We start from the raw sequence: 22,085 nt of genomic DNA, 5'->3' as shown, positions 1-22,085 counted from the left end.
AAAGACTTTGCTATAGGATTTGGCTCATGATAGGCGATTTTAGGGAGGGTTGAAGGAAGCAGTGCTTTACTCTGGATTGGATGTTGTCAGGAAGCAGGGGCAAGTCTATGATGGAGTATCTTAAAATAATATCAGGAGGAATGAAACACAGTTACAGCCGTAACTGATAACAAAGCAGTAGTCACTCACATCAGGCAGAATACGGACATGTCTGGTCATTTTGCAGTTTGGACCACGTTCCTATCTTTGTGTTCAGGCATAATTATGGAGCAGCCTTGTTTTCATGGCCTTGCCTGATGCTGGTGTTGTTTGAAATCGCACGTGCTTAACAGAAGAACGCCAAGGCCTGGCTGCGAGTGCCAGGGCAGCTCTCGCATGTCCGGGGCTGCCCTTCTCTTCCTCATGGGTAAGCAAAGGATGGCACTGAAACCTTCTATAAAAGCTGGTGTTAAAAGGGTAGAGCTGGTATGTATCCTTTGCCCCTGATTCTTCTTTTCCTCCTGTAGACGAACTGGAATGTGGTTGTGATGGCTCGAGCAGTTCAGCTGGCACATGAGGTGATCTTGGGAATAGAAACTACAACAGCCCTGGACCGCCTCAGCTCCAGACCTTCACGTGAGAGAGAAACAAAAGACTACCTTGTTTAAGCCATTGTTATTTGGGGTCTTTTACTCCTAGCCAAAGTTATTCCTAACTGATACAGGGAGCTAATGGTCAGTCCACTTTTTAATGTGTTTGTTTAAGGTTGTTCTCAATTTCTTAAATTGGATAGATCGACATGTCAGAGAATTGATTTAGGCGCCAGAACTAATTATCTTTGTACAAATGGAAGAACACTGTACATGTGTATTGTTGATAAGCTGCACTACTATGACTTGAGTCTCCCAAGCTGGTGTTCTGAGCCCTGATTTATTTCTAGTTTACCTTTACGACAAAGGTGTATTCTTCCGGAGTTTCAACTTACTGTGTGAGTCCATATTGCCTGCTGACCTCCTTGCTGTGTGGGCCAAGTGATTTGATTTCTGCGCCCTTGGCCCCGCAAGGCTATCACAATGAAAGTTGAAATTCCGTAGGGATCGGCAGACATCTTTAGCAAATGGTTTCTGTGCTCTCTAACCTCTCTGGATTCCGGTTTTCCCATATCTTCAATGCTTTTCAACCATTTCTTTATATTTTTCTAGCCTTTTTAGTTATGTTTAGCAGGAAGATTGCTCCAAATAACCTAGCTTATCATTACTAGTCAAACTATTTACTTTGTAATATTAAAACTCATTACTATTTTTTGTATATTTTTTTCTAAATTTTATGCTTGTACATGTATTACTTTTGGAAGAAGGAAAAATATGTTATTATAAAAGCTGTAATGCTAAAACAATGATTTATTTTATGCCTTTAAAATATATTCTCCATAATTTATAAGACTTTAATGTGAATAATATTTGACTTTCTTATGAATTGATTACTTTTTTTTTAATGAATTTTTTTTTTTAAGATTTTATTTTTTTTCCCTTTTTCTCCCCAAAGGCCCCTGGTACATAGTTGCATATTCTTCGTTGTGGGTCCTTCCAGTTGCGGCATGTGGGACGCTCCCTCAGCATGACTCGATGAGCAGTGCCATGTCCACGCCCAGGATTCGAACCAAGGAAACACTGGGCCGCCTGCAGCGGAGCGCGAGAAATTAGTCACTCGGCCACGGGGCCAGCCCCTTGAATTGATTACTTTTTAATCTAGAATTTAATAATACAATATTTATTTAAAAATGAGACTGTTTTTCAGGGGCGAGCCCAGTGGCACAGCAATTAAGTTCACATACTCCACTTCAGCGGCCTGGGCTTCACCAGTTTGGATCCCGGGTGCAGACCTACATGCTGCTAATCAAGCCATGCTGTGGCAGATGTCCCACAGATAAAATAGAGGAAGATGGGCACAGATGTTAGCTCAGGGCCAATCTTCCTCAGCAAAAAGAGGAAGACTGGTGGCAGATGTTAGCCTGGGGTTAACCTTCCTCAAAAAAAAGAAAGACTATTTTTCATTGTCACTATTCTAAATATCATGAGCATATTATTGTACTGACTAGCTCTAAAACATTTCTGAGTATTATTGTGTATTCATTGTAAATAGCCTAAGTCCATTTTATTAACAAATACTGTTTTGGCCCCTTTGATTGAAAAAAATATATTACTTCCTTATCATTTGTACTATTTGTTATACTATTTGTAAAAGTGTGTACTTATTAAAACTGTTTGAAACCATATAGTAGTTTATGTTATAAGCTTTTTCATGAAGTATTAAACTGCTGGAAGGAATCATGCCTTATACATTTTGCCTTCTATGTAGTATATCTCACTCAATATTTTTGGCAGGTTAATCGTGTTTCTAAAGGTCTGGGATAGTTTGTGACATAATGATTTCTAGGGTAAAATCAGGTTTAACAATAGTTAAAAAATTATAATATACTAATATGTCTGGAGTGACAGGCAGACATTGCTACAATATGGCTTTCCTTCTTATATTTACTTTGCATTTTCAGTGTGCTAGATATTTTAGACTGCAAAACAGAATTTTGTGGATTTAAGATCATTCAGCACCTGAGTGTCCAGTCTGAAGATTACCAGCGTCTCTCCTGCTGCCTGTCTTTGAGACATTCCATTTCCCATGAAGGCCTCCAGGGAGTGTGAACTGGGGAAAAAGAGGAAACTCTGTCAGCTGACGGGCTTCCCATTCATATCACTGGGGAAGGTACGGTAGGGAGGAGTTTTAATCATTGAGGATGAGAATAAGGAAATATCTGTAGAGGGACTAGTGGTACCCGAGACATGTTTGTTTAAACACGTACATTCTAATGACAGTATTTTCATCTACAAAGACCTTTCCTTAAAGGAAGCCCAGGTGAGACAACGAAGTGATTTTTATATCCAGCAACCATATGCCCCAGATTTTCCAGAATGGTTCCCATTTTAAACACTATGTCTCATTTGTACCATCAGTACAGTCCAACACGTCCTGCGTAAACACGTCATGATGTTTACAGGCACGTTTAAGTCACTTCTGAAGTCTCCTGGTGAACTTGCCCTTGCTTCCTGTAGCCGTTAAGTAGACTGTAGCAAGCGCTCCACAATCCTTCCCAAGGAATCTTATAACTTTATGTAATAGAGGGTAAAACCTTCTGTTGTCTCCGCTTTGGGTAAATGGCACCACCATTCACCCAGTGGGAACCTGGGAATCATGACTCTCCCCTCTCCCACGGCCTCCTCATCCAATAAGTGTCTTAATCTTGTCCTGCTCGTCACCCTTCCCACGTGGCTTCACCATTCACCCTCTACAGTAAGCCACCACGGTCACTTCTAGAAGAACACACACATTCATGTTATTTCTGCTTTAATATATTCCTCAGTGACTCCCCATTGCTGTAGCAGAAGAAGTAAACTCAAATGTCTGCAAGGGAAGATAGGAAACCTAAATACGTGATTAGTCAGGTCAAATATAATAAGGAGAGGCTGCCCGAGGAGGCAGAAGATGGGAGGATGTGTGTCTGCTTATAGGCATTCGAATTCAATTAAAAATAAGCTACGCCGAACAAAGCAGATCTGTGGGTAAGACTCCACCTGTGGGGTGAGAGTTTTTATCCTTTTAACTTGTTAGCATGGTGTAACAAACCTTTTCATTATCTGGTCCCCCACAAGCATCCATCCTGCTCTTAAATTCTTCTCAGCGATGGGGAGCTCCCCCAAACTGCCAAGCACCTTTGCCCACGTCACTTCCTCTGTCCAGAAAGTCCTACTGGTGAATTCCTACTCATCCTTGAAGGCTGAAATGTTACCTCTGGGAATTTTTCCCTGACAAACCTCAGCTAAGATTAGCAATTCTCTTCTGCATTCCAAAACACGTAGTTCATATGCTATTTAGATTCAGAGCTTATCTCACTGCTATAATTATTACTTTTTACGTCTGTACCATCTAAATACACGCATAGCTCATCGTGAGTATTTAATTTATCTTGGTATCCCCAGCATCACACACACTGCCGACAGCACAAGCACTCAGAAAACAATTGCTGGATGGATGGCTGGATGGCCTGCTAACTAAACGACATGTCTGATTTAGACAGTATTTTAGAGATGCAGTTTTTAAATTTTCAAGTGCACAGAATAGGTCTGCCTGCCTACAAAGTGTTGCCAAGTGGAAGCTACTCTCAGAAATCTGTTAATGAACAGATAAATCTTAGCTATGATTGGCATACTCATTTATGTGAACAAATGAAGCCAAAAGAGAGCATCCTTAGATCCAGCTTCTTCCATCCCCAGCCACACGGAAAGACGCTGCCTGGTAATGGTCGAAAGTCTGGGCTTCCTAGTCAGACAGGCTCCTGGAAGAGTCCCAGCTTTGCCACCTACAAGCTTTCAGACCTCAAGCAATTTACTTAATCTCTCTAAACCTGAATTCCTTGTTTGTAAAATGAGCAAAATAGCACTTACTTCACAGGTTATCGTAAGGATTCAGTGAGACAAAATATTTAAAGCCTTCACTATAGTGTCTGGATCATGGTAAGCACTCAACACATATTGATAATTGAAGTAGGACAGTATTTTGAGATATTTACCTATGATTTTTCTTCCCCCCCATTTTCTGATTCCCTTCTCCCCCACCCCAAAATTCAAAGAGATAGCTGTGTGTTCAACATTGCAGGGAAGGGCTTAAAACATGATAAAAAGCAGAGAAGCCTGCAAGTTTTCTGACTTTTACCTCTAAAAGTCCTGGAGATGGCAAGAAGATTGAAGAACAAAATACTACAGCCAGAAAGAAAGATGGAAAGGGATTTCCCCAAGACAGAAACAAAATACCCCCAGGCTGGGAATGAAGGATGGGAGGTCTGTAAATAGGTCTGTTTCTAGGAGAAAAGGGAACTTAGGCCTTGCTTCCCGAGCAGAGAGACAAGGAAGGTACAATCCCAGGGAAGGAATAATTACATGGTGTGTTGGGGTAAACAGGGCCACAGACAATCCCACAGTAATTTCCACACTCCCAGTGCCTCATAGAGCAGCAGAATTCCTGTGCTCCTGGAGTGTCATGTGAGCAAAAGACAGTGTTTGGATCCACACCAGCCATGCTGTACTGGCTATGTACTGTTGTAGAACAAATCACCACTCCAAAACGTAGTGGGTTACCACGACAACAAACATTTATTCTCTCACATAGTTGCTGTGGGTAAGGCATTCAGGAGTAGCTCAGCTGGGTGGTTCTGGTTCAGGGTCTCTCATGAGGTTCTACTCAAAACATCCGCCGTAGCTGCAGTTACTGAAGGCTTGATGGGGCCGGAGAATCCACATCCAAGAGGGCTCACTCACATGGCGGGCAAGTTGGTGCTGGCTCTCGGCGGGAGCCTCAGTTCCTCCCATGTGGACCTTTCCTAGGGCTGCATGAGTATCCTTGCAATGAGGTAAGGATCACTGGGGGCTCTCTTGGAAGCTGGCCACCATGTATGGCAAGCGGGGTAATGACTGTCTCTGCAGCAAGCTGCGTTGCCTGATTACCTGAACAAGATGCCAACACCTGACAACTTGGCAATGCACAAGACACAGAACCTAGCAGAACTGGGGGCGCAGGGGAGGCCTAAAGGATTGCTCTTAAGTTTTCTGTCAGCCTGGTGGGATTGGAGGCACAAAGCAGAATTTAAACTGTTACAGAAGTAAAGAAACGTGCTATTTCTTGTACACTTGAGCTTACAAATAATAATAGGAATTGCCATTATTACTATAAATACGGGAGTAAATCTACTTTTGTCTCATTTTTCCCAAGCAGATCAAGGTGACTCCAGTTCCACCAGGTCAGTAATTCTCCATCTTGGAAATCAAATACAGAAACAACTGGGAAATTTTAAGAAATACCCACCCACAGAGCTTCTGCTTTAATTGTGCTGGAGCAAAGCCAGGGCATTAGTATTTTTAAAAGCCCCTCAGATGATTCTAACATGTTACTAGGGTTGAGACCCAATGCCTTATGCAAACCCCAGGCCTTCTTGCTACTTCAGATTATCTATGATTCTACCAGGAGCTCACCATATAGGAAGCCGGCTAATTCTGCCTGCTGACTGCCTAAGGTAGTCTTCCTCTGAAATACCAGAATAACTTATCAGTAATATTTTACTGGAGAGCAGAGCAAAGGCTAAGGTTTGCTAAAAACAAAATAGGAGCGAAGGGATCTCAGCTGGCATTGCATTCTCAAATGTGGTCAACGCAACTCTGCCTGTTAGGCCTATCATCCTCAGCAGCCGGTCAAAATTTAAGTCTTGCTTATCATCTATAATCACACACACACACACTACGCCATGCTTTCTCCTCTTTTACTCTATCTTACGTGACTTCTTCAAGGAAGCTAACACTTTTGAAACACACTCGTCTCCCTGGACTTGTAAGACATAACTGATCTCTAGTTCTTTTCCTACTTCTGTGACGATTTCTTGGCTTTCCTAGCTGCTCTTTCTCTGCTTGCCTCTTAAATGATAGCGTTCTCTAAAGATCCTGTTCTTGGCTCTCTTTTCATCTCATTATACACTGTTTTCCATATGCAAAACTCACTTAGTTCAATAGTTTCATCGACCATCTATTTACTATCAACTCCCAGGATTTTATTTTCCAGTTCTGACTTTTCTCGTGTTCCAGACCTGCATTTGTAACTTCCTGTTAATTGAGGTACTCAAACTTAACACGTTCCAGATCTCACCATTAGCCTCTCCACATCACCTCCCGGCCTGCTTCTCCTCCTCTATTTCCTATCCTAGTGAATGGTGCCGTGCTTCCAATCATTCAAAACAGAAAACAGGCATCATTCTAGAACAGCGGCTGCAAGCTGTCTGCTTATTTGCTGACACTGTTTGTATTTGGTTCAGACAGAACTTTAAAAAACTCAGAGCCAGCATTTAAGATTTGGGAGATTTCACATCAAAATACAGATTTAGGCTTCTGTTTAAAAATCGGAAGAGGAGGCAACGCCAGGCCCTCCTTTCATGGAACCACTGGCTAGAGCTGAGTAGCAGATGTCCCATTTAGACTCGGATAAGCCCTTGGTCCATGAAGTGGTTGTAAGGACCACATTGGATGCTGAGGCTCTTTTCATTCATTTGTGTCACCTGTCCAGCTCTTGAGGCATCTGAGCTTATGACTCTTGTCCTAACTCCTTCCTTTCCCATAAGCCCACTGCAATCAACCAGCAAGTCCTACAGATTGCAGCATTTCTCCGGTGTCTCTGTCCTCTTCATCTCAGTTGCTACTTTCTTACTTCAGGATCTCAATCACTGGTTATCTGGACTTCTGTCACCGTTTAACCACCTCTAGCTCCACTGGTCTAAACCAGCGACACGCCAGTGACGTAAAGTGATGTTGCTATCCTACCTAAAGGATCCACTGGCCCTCCAGTGCCCACAGGATGACGTTCAAATTCCTTTAGTCCATGGGACCAGGCCATCCGTGTCCCGACCCTGCCCACCACTCCAGCCTTATCTCACTTCACTCCCACAGAGTAGTCTGTGCTCCAAACAGTTATGCTAACCGGGTGGCTTGCGTCAAACCTCTGGATCATGCTGCTCTTTATGCCTAGAATATCCTTATCTCACCATTCAGCCCACACAACCACATTCTTAACTCCAGAGAGTCAGTTCGAGTGTTACCTTCTTTTTGAAGACTTTTCTGCTTCATTCCCAATTCTGCAGGTAGATATGACCATTGCATTCCCACATCTACCCTTTTCCGTCCCCTGTAAGATTGCTATCTCGTCGACCATGACATTTTATTGTGCCTATTTGCCTACCTGCTTGCATTCCCATCTATTAGGTGGTAAGTTCCTTAAAGGCTGGGACTCTGCCTTATTTGTCCTTACATTTCCAGAACCATGCTTCATGCATATAGCTGCTTAATAAATATTGGCTAAATGAATACATGAACGATTACTTCAAATGATTACTTACAAGTAAGGTTGTTCTCTTGAACAGGTTGATCATCTTCCTGTAATCGTCACACTACTGATTTTGTTTTCATTCAGGGATTATGCAAGGGTTAAAAATTTTAGCTCAGTTCAAGCAAATTAACTCAATTTCAGAAATAGCAGGGGCTCAAATCAATGGGGTATATTTGCATTAACAATGTTTCCCCAGTTTTATTCTTAAGAAAGCTACCATATATTGCCTCTGACAGCTGGGGGCAAATGATTGATAAGTAATTTATGACTCACGTTAATTATATCATGTGTAGGAACACACATCAGTGTGCCCTATGGGTATGGCTTATAAATAACACCGAGTTATAGCCGTCAATCCTCTTAATGAGGAAAAGAATACAATAGGACCTTTAACGAGCCAATTATGAATCAACCAACTTTTACAGCATGAGGGAGTATAAATGGCACTTCTCCAGGTAATATACTTTGTATTACTCCCTGGAAAAACATATTAATATAAAGGTAAAAATATTTAAATCTTCAAACTTTCAGATAAAACCACACAAAAACACGGAGTTCTAAAGACATCCATTAATTCAGTAACTATGTATTGAGTACCTAGTCTGTGCTGGGCACTGTTCTAAACTCCAGGGATGCTGCTGTCTTTATAAACAGGACTAAGGGATGGGGGAAGCCAGTACAAGGAACTGGGCTGGAAGATAAGAAGGGAGCCCATGGCTGACTATGCAGCATATTGAAACACAGGCCACTTTGCTGGGGAACCAGACAATTCTTTTCACCAGCACCGACTCACATTTTGCAGCCATCCCCATGAAGTTTACATTTTAGTGTAGCGGTGGGGAGAGGGGAGAGGGCAGGCCAACAGACAACAAAAAAATAAATAAGTAAAATATAAAGTCTGTTCAGAGAGTAATACGCTCTAGAAGAGAAACAAAGCATGGAAAAAACATGAGGAGCGCCGGGGAGTAGAGGCACAATTTTAAATGGGGGGTGGGGGGGGGCAGGGAAAGCCTCACTGAGGAGGGGGCCTTTAAGCAAAGAGCTGAAGGAAGGCAGGGAACCAGCCTCGTGGATAGCTGGGGGGAAGAGCATTCCAGCATAAGAAACAAACAGCAAATGCAGACACAAGTCCAGACACGGGCATGTGCCTGGAGCTTTCGTGCAACAGCAGGGCAGCCAGTGGCCAGTGTGGCTGGAGGAAGCGAGCTCAGAGGAGAATAGTAAATAGTAGATTCGATCAGAGAGGTAATCGAGGGAGGAAAGGGGTAGGATCTGAATGTATAATATGTATAATGCAGTGCTTCTCTAACCTGACAGGCCCAGTGCTCCATTTCTATAACAAATATTTTGTACTCTTCCCTTACTATCCTGAAATTAACCTCACAGATAATACAACCTATCCACACACCTAACTCCAAAAGAACTACCATAATGCCGGACCCGTAATATAAATGAGAAATAAGTAAAAGTTACTTATAATAAAATAATATCTATGTCAATACATAAGTGTTCAGACACAAACACTGTAAGAGACAATGAAATATGTCACCTTCACGTAAAATCACTGTAAATGTGACAGCTACAAATGCAGACTGATAGAGGAGTGTTCCCTTGGAAACTCAGATGCTACAAATGGCGATGCTGACGCCGTCTCTGACACGATTTTCCGAAACAGCAAATCTCTGGTAAAATTCTGAACAGAGTATCATCTTCCCTCAATTTACATGACAGTTGCGTTTCTGGAAAATCAAGTTGTACGTTAAAACCGTGCAAAAATATATTTTGTGTTTATGTATAAATGGAGTTAGGTTCCAGGCTCAGATCATTATAAACAGGTTTTTCACCTTCAAGAAGGTCCAAAGGACATTCGGAAGTCATGCAGAAGGCACATGAGGGGACTTTTTGAGGTGATGAGAATGTTTCATACCTTGATTGTTGTGGCGGTTACATGGGTGTACACATTTGTGAAAGCTCATCAAACTGCACACTTAAAATGGCGCGTTTTATTTTATATAAATTACACTTCAAAAATTGATTTAAAAAAAATGCCATGCAGGATGAGAGACAATTCTTCATAACAAGGGAATCTGGAGCATGGACTAGCAGCCCAGGTTCCCAGATGCTAAAAGCCACTCAATCACGGTACATTCAGAAAGGCTTGCCACGCATTTCCAAAACACACCCTAGTAAGCGATACCACTCCCCTGGAGAATACTGCGTCCTGTCTCAGTGGGATGGGAAGCCACTGGAGAGTTTGGAGCGGAAGAGTCATGTGATCTGACATGTTTTAAAAGGATTGTTCTGACCTTTGGGACAGAGGCGGGCAAGAGCTGATGCAGAAAGACCGCTTAGAAGACTATCAAAAAAGGCAGGCGAGAGATGATAGTGGCTTGGCCGAGGGTAGCCGCAAAGTGCATGAGAACAGATCTTTATCAGTTTCAAACAGAGCCCCCAAGGGACATGAAAGAAACAGAAAGAGCTCAAAAAATTGTTATTAGATTCAAAGAAGTAAACGGCAGTAATTTTCAATACTCTTAGCAATACTCATAGAATACTACTTCATTGTTCAATGCAACTGAAAACACTTTGGGGTTCTAGCTGTGTCATTTCATATTTAAATATAATGAAGCATTACTTTCTGGTGAAATGAGATTCAAAAAAAGTGTTTTTTTTTTTAAACTTTACCACAAAAAAGTGTATTTCTTGCCTAAGTAAAATATTTTATCTTGGCTATTTCTTTGATAATTTAGATCTTGCAATACATTAAGCTCAGTGTCATTTGAGAGTTTGTCATTTGAGAGTTTTTCAAGTGTAGAAATTCAGGAGATTATGCTGGCTTTGTTTTAAGACCAGAACCTACTAAGTTGAATCTTTTAAGGTCTGAGATTGCAGACAATTTCTTATGATTTGTTCTCTTAAAATTGGTGGATGGCTAATTGAGGGCCCTGGTTAGTTGACCCCAGGTACAGTAATATTATATTTTTAACATTCAAATCTTTCCCTTAAAAATGTCAGAAAAGTATTTATGAATGAAATGATTTCTGAGGTTTGCTTCAAAATAATCCAGTAGGGAGAGGAAGTGGAAGGGATTGAGATGAAATAAGATTGGCCTTATGTTAATAATCGTCAAAGCCAAATGGTGCGTAATTCATTTGATGAACCGAAGGTGATTCATTTCACTATTCTCTTTACTTTTGTATAAATTTAAATTTTTCCATAACAAAAGTTAAAAAAACATCCAGGGCCTGATAATTCATTCAATGTTTGTTGAATAACTGCTGTGTGCCAGACTTTTCCTAGGAGGTTGGGAGAGATTTGTTAGCTCTGAGGGTAAGATCTCCACATTAAGAAGCTCACATCCTACACATATAAACAAAAAATTAGAAAGCAATGTAAAGACTAGAATACTGTATTAAATATATCAAGTGCTATGTGAGCAAAGAAGAAGTGATTCATTCTGCCTGCTGAAATCACAGAAACTTCCCAGAGGACGGATGTTCAGATTGGGTTCTGAAGGTTAAATAGGCTTTTTCTGGGACAAAAAGGGGACAGGAAGCCTCCATAGAGACTGCAACATAACTCCAGAAAATGATCATATTAAGGCATCAAAAGAAACAGAAGACAGTGAAAGAAACAAAAGGTGTAAAAGAGTAAATAATATTTGTATTTTTACTGCGAGTACCTAAAACAGTACCTAACAATATACCAGGTGCTCAAAATTATTCCACTGAATAAATTTACTGTTTGAAAGAGAGAGGGAAGGAAAATAGCAGAGAGTAAAGTTTTATTTTATTTTACTTTTTGAGGTTCTTCTTCTTCTTCTTTTTTCTTTTTTTTTTTGGTGAGGAAGATTGGCCCTGAGCTAACACCTGTGGCCATCTTCCTCTATTTTGTACGTAGGATGCCGCCATAGCATAGCTTGATGAGTGGTGTGTAGGTCCACACCCAGAATGTGAATCTGTGAACCCCAGGCCACCAAAGCGGAGCATTCAAACTTAACCACTATGCCACTGGGCCAGCCTGAGAGTAGAGTTTTAAAACCCAAAGAAAGAGACAGCCTACCAAATGGGAAAAAATATTTTCAAATCATACATATATCCAGACTATATAAAGAACCTTTACAAGTCAACAACGAAAGACTAAGAACCCAACTAAAAAATAGGCAAAGGACTTGAATAGACAGTTCTCCAAAGAAGATATACAAATGGCCAACAAGCCTATGAAAAGATGCTCAACATTAGTCATTTGGAAAATGCAAATCAAAACCACAATGAGGTACCACCTCACTCCCACTAGGACAGCCAAAAATTTTACAAAGAAAAAATTTTTTTTTAAGGAAAATAACAAGTGTTGGCAAGGACATGGAGAAACTGGGACCCTTGTACATTGCTGGTGAGAATGTGAAATGGTGCAGCCACTGCGGTGAATGGTTTGGTGGTTCCTCAGAAAGTTGAACACAGAATTACCATATGACCTAGCGATATTGCTCTAAATGCATGGACATGCAGGTTTACAGCAGCACTACTCACAACAGCCAAAAGGTGGAAATAGCCCAAATGCCCATCAATAAATCAATAAACAAAATGTATATACACGCAATGGAATACTACTCAGCCTTAAAAAAGGAAGGAAAATCCTGTCACATGCTACAACATGGATGAACCTTGAAGACATCATGCTAAGTGGATTAAGCCAGTCACAAAAAAACAAATACTGCATGATTCCACTTACATCAGGTATCTAAAGTAATCAAATGCATAGAAACAGAAAGTAGAATGGCGGTTACCAGGAGCTGTGGGGAAGGGAAAAAGGGCAGTTGCTGAGTAATAGGTATAGATTTTCAGTTTTGCACGATGAAAAAGTTCTGGAGATCTGTTTCACAAAACTGTGAATAGAGTGGTCCCCCCTTATCCAGGGTTTTGCTTTCTGCTGTTTTAGTTACCCACGGTCAACCACAGCCCAAAAATATAAATGGAAAATTCCAGAGAAAACAATTCATAAATTCAGAATTGTGCTTCTCCTGAGTAGCATGATGAAATCTCTTGCCATCCCACTCCATCTCGCCCAGGACATGACTCATCCCTTCGCCCAGTGTGTCCACGTATTTGCTACCCACCCATTAGACACTTAGTAGCCAACTCAGTTTTCGGATCAACTATTGCGATATCGCATTGCTTGTGATCAAATAACCCTTATTTTACTTAATATTGGGCCCAAAGCACAAGAGTAGTAAGGTTGGCAATTCGAGTTTGCTAAAGAGAAGCCATAAAGTGCTTCCTTTAAGTAAAAAGGGGAAAGTTCTCGACTTACTAAGGAAGGAAAAAAAATCATATGCTGAGGTTGCTAAGATCTATGGTAAGGACAAATCTTCTATCAGTGAAACTGTGAAGAAGGAAAAAGAAATTCATTTTGCCGTCACGTCTCAAACATGCGTGTATAGGAAAAAACATAGTCTAGAGGGCTTGGTACTATGCGAGGTTTCAGGCATCCACTGGGGGTCTTGGAATACATCCCTCATGGATAAGGGGATACTACTGTATACTTAACATTACTGACCTGTACATTTAAAAATGGCTAAGATTCTAACGTTTACATTACATGCTTTTTACCATAATTTTTTTAAAAAGCAAGACACCACTCAACATAACATTGAACACTGGAACAAAACAATTCTAAATCCAAGATAATAGTTATTTCCAGGGATGGAGGGTAGGCAAGGACTACAAAGGCATCTCAATTCTATCCGTAATGTTTTGTTACTTAAAATCTGAGGCAAATATGGCAAAATATTAGGATTTGAAATAAACAACAAAAAATTGTGCTAAATGACAGCCACCAGACACAAGAGGTCACATATTGTATGATTCCATTTATATGAAATATCTGGAATAGGTAAATCCATAGAGATTGGTGGTTGCCGGGGTTGGGGGATGGTGGAGTGGGGAGGAAGTGCTTAACGGGTCCAGGGTTTCCTTTCGGGGTCATGAAGATGTTTCAGAACCAGACAGAGAAGGTAGTCGCACAACATTGTAAATGTACTAAATGACGCTAAATTGTTCACTTTAAAATGGTTAATTTTGTGATATGTCAATTTCACCTCAATTTAAAGATGAAACTAAGGGGAGAATTTCAAGAAGGAAGGGTATTTATTGAAAAGGGTCAAATGCTGCGGAAAAGTAGAGTAGGATGTAAACTAGGAGGTCACGAGATCTGGCAGGGAGGAGGTCCTTTCATGAGAAACGTGCCGCTAGACAGATAGTGGTGGGTCACAAGAGAAGGGCCTGGGTAGCAGCCTGTGGGAGCCTGAGCGTTTTAGAAGATAGAGGAGGCCGTGGCGAGGGAAAGACTGAAGATAGACAAAAGGGAGGAGATATTTGTACAGCAAGACTAGGAAGAGATACAATAGGATGGAGAAGGTCGACAGGGCGAGGAGTTACGCTTGGAAAGGATTAAGAATCCTCATACTGGAGAGAATCAAATAAGTACAGGGGTAAATCTGTGATCTCCAAATTTCACTTGGAAAGCGGAGAGACTGAGTGAGCTGAAACTTCGTAACTCCTACTGTCTCTAGGAACCAGGAGTGGGGTGGAGGGCTTGGAGGAGCCATGGGAGTTGACCAAGAATGAATAAAAGGGCTGCCCGGGCAGCTTCGAGGGCGTTAGTGGAAATCATAAATCTCCACCCCTCCCCCCCCCAAATCCACAATTAAAAAGTTTGACTGTTAAAATCATCGCATAGTTAATATTATGTGTCACAAATGGCTCATCAGAAATAAAACCACGGAAGAGTACCATCAGTATGACACGATACTGGATTTGTGACATATTAGGAATGTACTTAAAACAGTCCTCATGGAACATGCAACAGAAAGATCAGTCTGGGATAAGCAGAGAAAGAGAACAAACTGGAATCTACTGAAGAAACATCAAATACCAAACATTGAACTAGGAAAAAGAAATGAAAGATCTCTAGGAGACATGACACTATTAAAGAAAGATATAAGCAAATATTTCACCAGAAAACTACAAAAAGCTCGATGAGGAGGGAGTAGATAATAATTGCCTTTATAAATTACATAGCCTCATTTCTTTGAAAAAGAAGGAAATACATACCTTAAAGTTTAAAATAAACTATTTTTAAAGTTTACTTTTAGAAAGTAACTGGCAGAGTGTATTAAAAGGAAATTTAAAAATAATTTTAAAACCATGAATGCTTATTAGTTGAAAGCTAAGAAAAATAATAAATGCCTTTGAACAAATTTTCAACTACAGGATAAATATGAATAATACTACACAATGGGCATCTTGACATGTGATAATCACTGACGAGGCAAAGTAATCATCCAACGATTTCACCGCGCGAAACTTAAAACGCACGTAAGGTGCCTTGTGGAATTTTACAGGCATTAGAAGATATTTGCATAACGTTATGATGAGTCTTAGAAATGAAATTTCCCTCTATAGATTTTTTTCTTAAAGATTTTATTTTTCCTTTTTCTCCCCAAAGCCCCCCGGTACACAGCTGCATATTTTAGTTGTGGGCCTTCTAGATGAGGCATGTGGGACGCTGCCTCAACGTGGCCTGACAGGTGGTGCCATGTCCGCGCCCAGGATTCGAACCAGTGAAACCCTGGGCAGCTGAAGTGGAGCGCGCAAACTTAACCACTCGGCCACAGGGCTGGCCCCCATCCCTCTATAGATTTTAGTTTGGACTTGAATAGTTCCCTAACAACACCAATTATTTATGTTTACTATGGCTGAACAACTGAGAGGCTCAAAGAAATCTTAGCTTTATAATGGCCTACACAGAAACATGAAACGCAAAGATTTTCACAGAATAGTGAATGCAACAAAAAGGTAAAATCACATTGGTACTTTAAATACAACGTATTTATTTTTTTACTGCGGTAAAATATACCTGACATAAAATTTACCATTTTAGCCATTTTTAGGTATGCAGTTCAGTGACACTAAGTCCATTCACCTTATTGTGCAACCGTCACCACTACCCACCGCCAGTACTTGTTCATCATCCCAAGCAATAAAGGTTACTTATTTATTTACTTATATTGTAAAAAACACATAACACAAAATTTACCCTCTGAATCAATTTTAAAGGTACAGTTTAGTGATGTTAACTTATTCACGTTGCTGTGAAACAGATCTCCAGAACCTTTCCATCTTGCCAACTGAAACTCCACACCCATCGCCTCAGCCCCTGGTAACCACTGTTCTACTTTAGGTTTCTATGAATTTGACTACTTCAGATACCTCATATAAATAGAATCACAATTTATTTTTAACCTAAAACATTAGCAGTCACTGAAGGAAAGGGATTTCTGTTTGTTTTGTTTGGGGGTTTTTTGCTGATAGTTGGGTATGACCCCAACCAACATACTGGATGGATTTCATACGGTGCAATCATATTTCACAGCCCTTGTTAACGGTCCATTCGTGAATACAGAAACTAAACATGATCATGCTGAAGGATCCTTAATTAAACGCTCAGATAGTACTTGACTTTGAAATTATTTATAAAACTTCAATTTTTCTTTGAATGTTAAATGAAACAGCACAAGAAATATGAGATAGAGAAGTCAGAGAAGACGGTGGATTTAATTACTGCATTCTCCTGCAGTAATTTATTATTACACCATTTAGCCTTTGTTGTGTAACTCTGCGGTTTTTATTGAGTGGGTTTTGGTTCCAGTTCTGCCATCTAGATGACCACGGACAAATCAATTAATTTCTCTCAGCTTAGGCATCATTATTCCCACTAGTATTCTAAGACATCTATCTATAAAGATGGAGATAATAATCCTGGGCCCACCTATTTTAGGGTAGAGTTATGAGAATAAACCGAGTGTATTATACGAGAAAGCTTTGAAATATTAGCTTTAGAAATATATGAAGTATTAAAGAAATTTCACTCTCTCCAAACTTCTCTCCATTTTTATATGCTTTTCTTCTAAAAACTGTATGATACTCTAGACTAAAAAGTTATGCTCTTTTTTTCCCCCAGTTCCTTACCTATTGGATTACATATTTCAACATTAAACTCGCAGATTAAAAAATGGTCAACAGCTTTTCTGCTGAGACTAGGTCTAGGAATGAGGGAGTAAGGGATGCCAGAAATAAACTAGAGAAGAATTCCCCTCCCTTCTTCCTTATGTACTTTCCCATAACTGCTCAGCTATGAGTCCTTCAGTCCTAGGCTAGAGAGAGGACTGAGGGAAGCAGAAGGAAATGACAGGTTATATCAGAAATGCTACTTTGGGAGAATCTCAGGAATGGTTTGAAACTTCATCTGTGGCTTCTCTTAAATTACACCAGGTATAAAGGTGGTGTGACTCAGTGGTTCACGCAGCAAGCTGGCAACTCAGGAGCTGTGGGTTCTGGGCGTGCACCTGATACTTGTTTTTTTAATAGATGAGCTGGTCACGTTCACTCCCGTGTTTTATTTAGTTTTCCATCTATTAATGAGGACAATGATACCAAATGACTTCCCAGAGTCGTTAAAAAAAATAGAACTCACAAAGAGCTATCAGGACATGAAAGCTGTAACAAAGGTAGCTTTTTTGAGAGAATAGATGTAAAAATACTTCAAAATATAGATATAAAGCATTATTATTACCTGAGCTAAGGAGGAAAGAGATACTGTGAATATGAACAGGTAGATAATCCTGAAACCTCTTTTAGATTCTTAGTTTTAACTCTCACTCAGACCTTCACAGAAGTCCTAAGAAGACAGGTTTTTGAAAACGGCATTTGGCTTTCTTCTCGCTCCTCACGCATTTATCTGGATGAAGGTGGCTAGTGAGGACGAAAAGAGCCTAAAGAAGAAGAGGCAGGAGGTAAGACAGCAAAAGGTCCAAAATCACTCATTCATTGTTTGTGTGACCAGTTCTTATTCCACGAGCAAGTGTAACGTGTAGCACGCTAATTCTGAAACACGCCTCTTAAACACAGCTCCAGGCGGCTTTCCTGGAAGACGAAACTGAAGCTGAGAGGGCTGAAGTGGCTCGCCCTGAGCAAGACATGGAGCGGGCTTCTGAACCTTCATCTCCCTCACTTCAGAGCCCATGCTCTTTACTAGTGCCCTATTCTGTTTCAGGAAAAGCCAAATTTATTTATGGAATAAATGTCAGTCGAAGCTGTCCTGGAAAATCAGGAGGAAGTCAAGCTGCTGCAGGAACTCTCCCCATGTCTCCCACGGCCACATGGGTCACACCGCGACATCTTGGCATATCTCCGCATGCTCGCTTAATGCCCCTTTCCCGACTACCCAGATTCTTTACACTTTCTCCTCTCTCACAAGGCTTCAGCCTGCCAAATCACTAATTCTACCCCATGGCATTCTGCTTCTGCTCTTCTGCTTAATGACTTCCTCTCTCTAGGTTTCTAAATTCGGATTCCTTATCAGTGAGAAGCCAGTGACTGGCCCACACCATGGTCCTACACCAGGCCACAGGTCGCTGGCCAGCCTACATGGATTAGGTTAGCTTGGGTCCAGTGCCCAAACCCTCAGCTGTGGCCCAGGATGGGCAGGGCAGTCAAGTTCCTAAAGAATTGTGGCGCACATGCATAAGGAGAACAGATTAGTGGTTGCCAGAGGGGAAGGGGGTTGGCGGGTAGGCGAAAAAGGTAAAGGGGCACATATGTCTGGTGACGGATAAAAATTAGAGTATTGGTGGTGAGCACGCTGCAGTCTATACAGAAACCGATAAACACTAATGTACACCTGAAAGTTCACAATGTTATAAACCATTATGACCCAATGAAATAACTCAAAAAAAAAAAAAGAACTGTGGTGTAAGTAGGTGGGATTCAGCCTGTGCTATTTAAAAAATTTCCCAAACATGATCTGCTTCCTTTTTTCTTTATTTGCATGTTTCTATTAAAGAGATTGCCATTCTTCCTATCATCTAGACTAAAAGTCTAAAACACTTTTTTAATTAAATAGATTTAATTTTGTTGGAAAACTAATGCACGCACATGGTAAAATATTCAGTATATAAAAAGGTATACACAAGGGGAGTTGTCTCCTTTCTACCAAAGATTCTCGAGGCCCTCCTAGAAGCGACCACAGCTAACAATTTTTGAAATATCCTTCAGAAAAACTGTTTGTATGTTCAAACATTTTATCCACATTCCATTTTACATAAATGGAAGAATACCAAAAACACAACTTGTGCCAAGCTTTTCTCATTTAATAAGTAAATTGTGGGGCCTATTCTACATCAACACGTATAGATTTTTTTTTTCCTCTTTTAATGGCTTCATAGAACTTAATTGTATGTATGCGATTTTGTTTTTTAACTATGGCTCTTTGGATAGGCAGGTACATTGTTTCCACTCTTGCCATTACAGATGAGGCTGCAATAAGCAGATATATTTGCACACAGCTATAAATATTATCTATAAATTTTTCAGTCAAAGCATGCACGGCATTTCCATTTTGATACATTTATGGCCAAACTGCTTTTAAAGATGTTATGCCAATTTCTCTCACCACCTGTGTATGAAAGTCCCCATTTGTCAGACCATGCACAGTCTTGTGTTCCGTCACACTTTCTGACCTCTTCCAGCCTGGACATTTCAGCCATTTTTTATTCTACCTTCTTTCTTGCCTACTAAGCCAGTTAGTCGCCAGTTCTGTGCGTTCCCTCAGTCTCTCTCACCTCGATCTGTGTCTTTGTAATACCAGTGCTACGATATTAGTTTCAGCTTTTGTTGCTTCATGTATTGGCTTCTAATATCTCTCATTCCATTCTCTCCCATTATTAATTCACAATTTATCCCACATTAATATTTTCCTAATTTTCATTAATTTTAATTCTAGACTGACAAATCTTTGATGGCTCCCACTGCCAAGAGTAGCAGGTCTAAATCCTTAACCAGCCATTGGATGCTCTCCAGAGTTGGGTCCCAATCTACTTTAGAGCCTTCACACATGTACACGAGTTCCAACTTCTGCTTTGCCCTCTTCATGCTTTTTGTTCCATCCCTTCTCTTGCCTGGGAGCTCTTCTTCCTGTTCAAATCTAATTTCACTTATCCTTCAAGGTCCTCTGTGACCACCTCATGCTCACAACCCAGTTCACAATTGTCTCAGAATTGTTAAACCGCTCGTTGTCTGTCTCACTCATTTGGCATTTATCAACTCAAAGTAACTAAGAGTTCATTGCTTTTCCTGTCTCCTGAGCTAAGCCATAAGCTTTAGAAGAAGGCTTCCCTAAAATTTTTGTATCACACACACACACACACACACATAGCACAACCCCTCATACTTTGAGGTGCTCAAAAAATATCTGTAGATTGAAAACAAAACCTAATTAAAAAGAGGAAAGCACTGCTAAATCTTTCCAAAAGATTTGAAATCCATAAAGATACTTCACATTGGTTTTCTCTAACCTACATGAGACGCCAAAGGTAGCCGCTGAGAATTCAAAAAGCACTCAGGTGTTGCAAGAAAGAGAGAAGCTTGCGAATAAGAGAGAGAAAAAAAATAAGACTGCAAAAACACTGGCCAAGATAGGGTTCAATAACTCAAAACAAGTAACACTTGCCACCAGACTGTCCCTAGACGGGTACACAACTTGTCTAGCACATAGTCTCTATCAATCACCGTCCGGTTTGTACATTCTTTTGACTTAGCAAATGTAGAGGCACTCCTGGTCATCTGGCCATTTCTTTACTAACGGTCTAACTTCTCTCCTAATTCTGTAGGAAGAGGAGTACCGAGAGAGAGCTATATTGGTAGGTGATCAAGCCCAGATCCTGACCTTTTTTCACACCCAGTGAAACCGAGTCTCAGTATCAGATTAAACTAAAATACTCCAGACCCTCGTTTCAAATAAAGCTTACCTTAAAAATTAAACTATTGTTCTAAGTGAATTTTTAAAATACAGAAAACTGTATCTTTTTACATGCACATACATGTGTCTAGATGCACAGGAAGAGATTTGGAAGGGCACATATTTCTGAGGAGATGAGTGCATGGCTACGTACTAGTATGACTTTAAAGAGAAATATTTTCCTTTAAAACAAAGAGGAAACAAATTGTATTTTGTTACCCACACCTATTTTCTTTAAGAGTTTTATCATTGTATTCCATGGTGCTTGTAAAAGTTCATCTGGGAATAGGGGGCCTACCACTGATATTTCCTATTTTATCAAATTCTCTGACCAATCTGATCTGTAAAAAAATGTTGTTTGTGAGTGTAAGTGACCAAAATAAGACCACGGATCAAATCTTTTACTTCTGTCACATTAGCACAAGTTTACGTTCCTTAGCGAGAGGCGATATGGTGTTGTAGTGAAAGAAAAAGAATTTGGGTTTTGGTTTGGCTCTGCTAATATGCTGGGAGACCTTGGGCAGATCTCTTTGTAAAATGGTGAATGAGACTAGCACGGATGTTCTGATTACTAGAAGATGTGCAAGATGTGTAGTGATTTATGAAATCCATTCTATAGAGAAAAGTCTATTATTCAGTTCGAAATCTAAAGGCAAGAAGGCAAATTCCCTTAAATTCCGCAAATACCGAGCCCCCACCATATGCGTGGTATGTATTAGGACGCACTCTCAATCTCTGGCGCTCACTCACTGGGTTTAGACGGATTTGCAAAAAACAAAAGTCCTTTCACTCAAGCAGAGTTCCATTTCTCTCGGCCGCAGCCACTCCCAGGAGTGCCAGGGTCTAACTGGTGTCAACCTTCGGCAAGCCATCAGGAAGATGAAGACATACCTGCTGCGAACGTGGAGACAACACGACTACAGTTCCCAGTATGCCTCTCTTCCCCCCACTGCCCAGTCCCGCCCCCGCTCCTGGACTCCTCGGCCTCAGTCTCCTGGCCTCCTGGGACTTGCAGTCCCAGCGCGCCGCTGCGCTGGCGGTGGCGCGGGAGCACTCTGGAAAGACGCCTTTCCCACGAATGGGCGGCGAGACTTCGCATTCCAGCTAAAACCCTCCTCCTCTGCCCAGAGTCCGCCCTGCTCAGAGTCGAAGCCCCCTCCCAGCGCGGCTCAGCGCTCCAAGCTTCCCGGGCGCGCCCACGCCCCGGAAGTGGAGCCGAGTCGCCCCGCCCACAGCCGAAGGCCCTCGCAGCCATTGGTCGGCGGGCCGCGGCCGGGGGG

The 22,085-nt window shown here is 41.0% G+C and overlaps 1 long non-coding RNA gene across 1 annotated transcript; it reads right to left on the bottom strand.

The window, feature by feature from the left end:
- Nucleotides 1-474: 474 nt before the first annotated feature.
- On the bottom strand, nucleotides 475-21,695 carry LOC124243470 (uncharacterized). Its single transcript, XR_006889680.1, has 3 exons — nucleotides 21,556-21,695; nucleotides 2,589-2,679; nucleotides 475-609 (listed from the first exon to the last, which is right to left on the bottom strand). It is a non-coding gene; the product is annotated as an uncharacterized LOC124243470 (long non-coding RNA).
- Nucleotides 21,696-22,085: the final 390 nt, after the last annotated feature.

This window comes from Equus quagga, chromosome 8, assembly GCF_021613505.1.
Source record: "Equus quagga isolate Etosha38 chromosome 8, UCLA_HA_Equagga_1.0, whole genome shotgun sequence".
Classification (NCBI taxonomy): Eukaryota; Metazoa; Chordata; class Mammalia; order Perissodactyla; family Equidae; genus Equus; species Equus quagga.
This window is presented reverse-complemented; position numbering and strand designations above follow the sequence as displayed.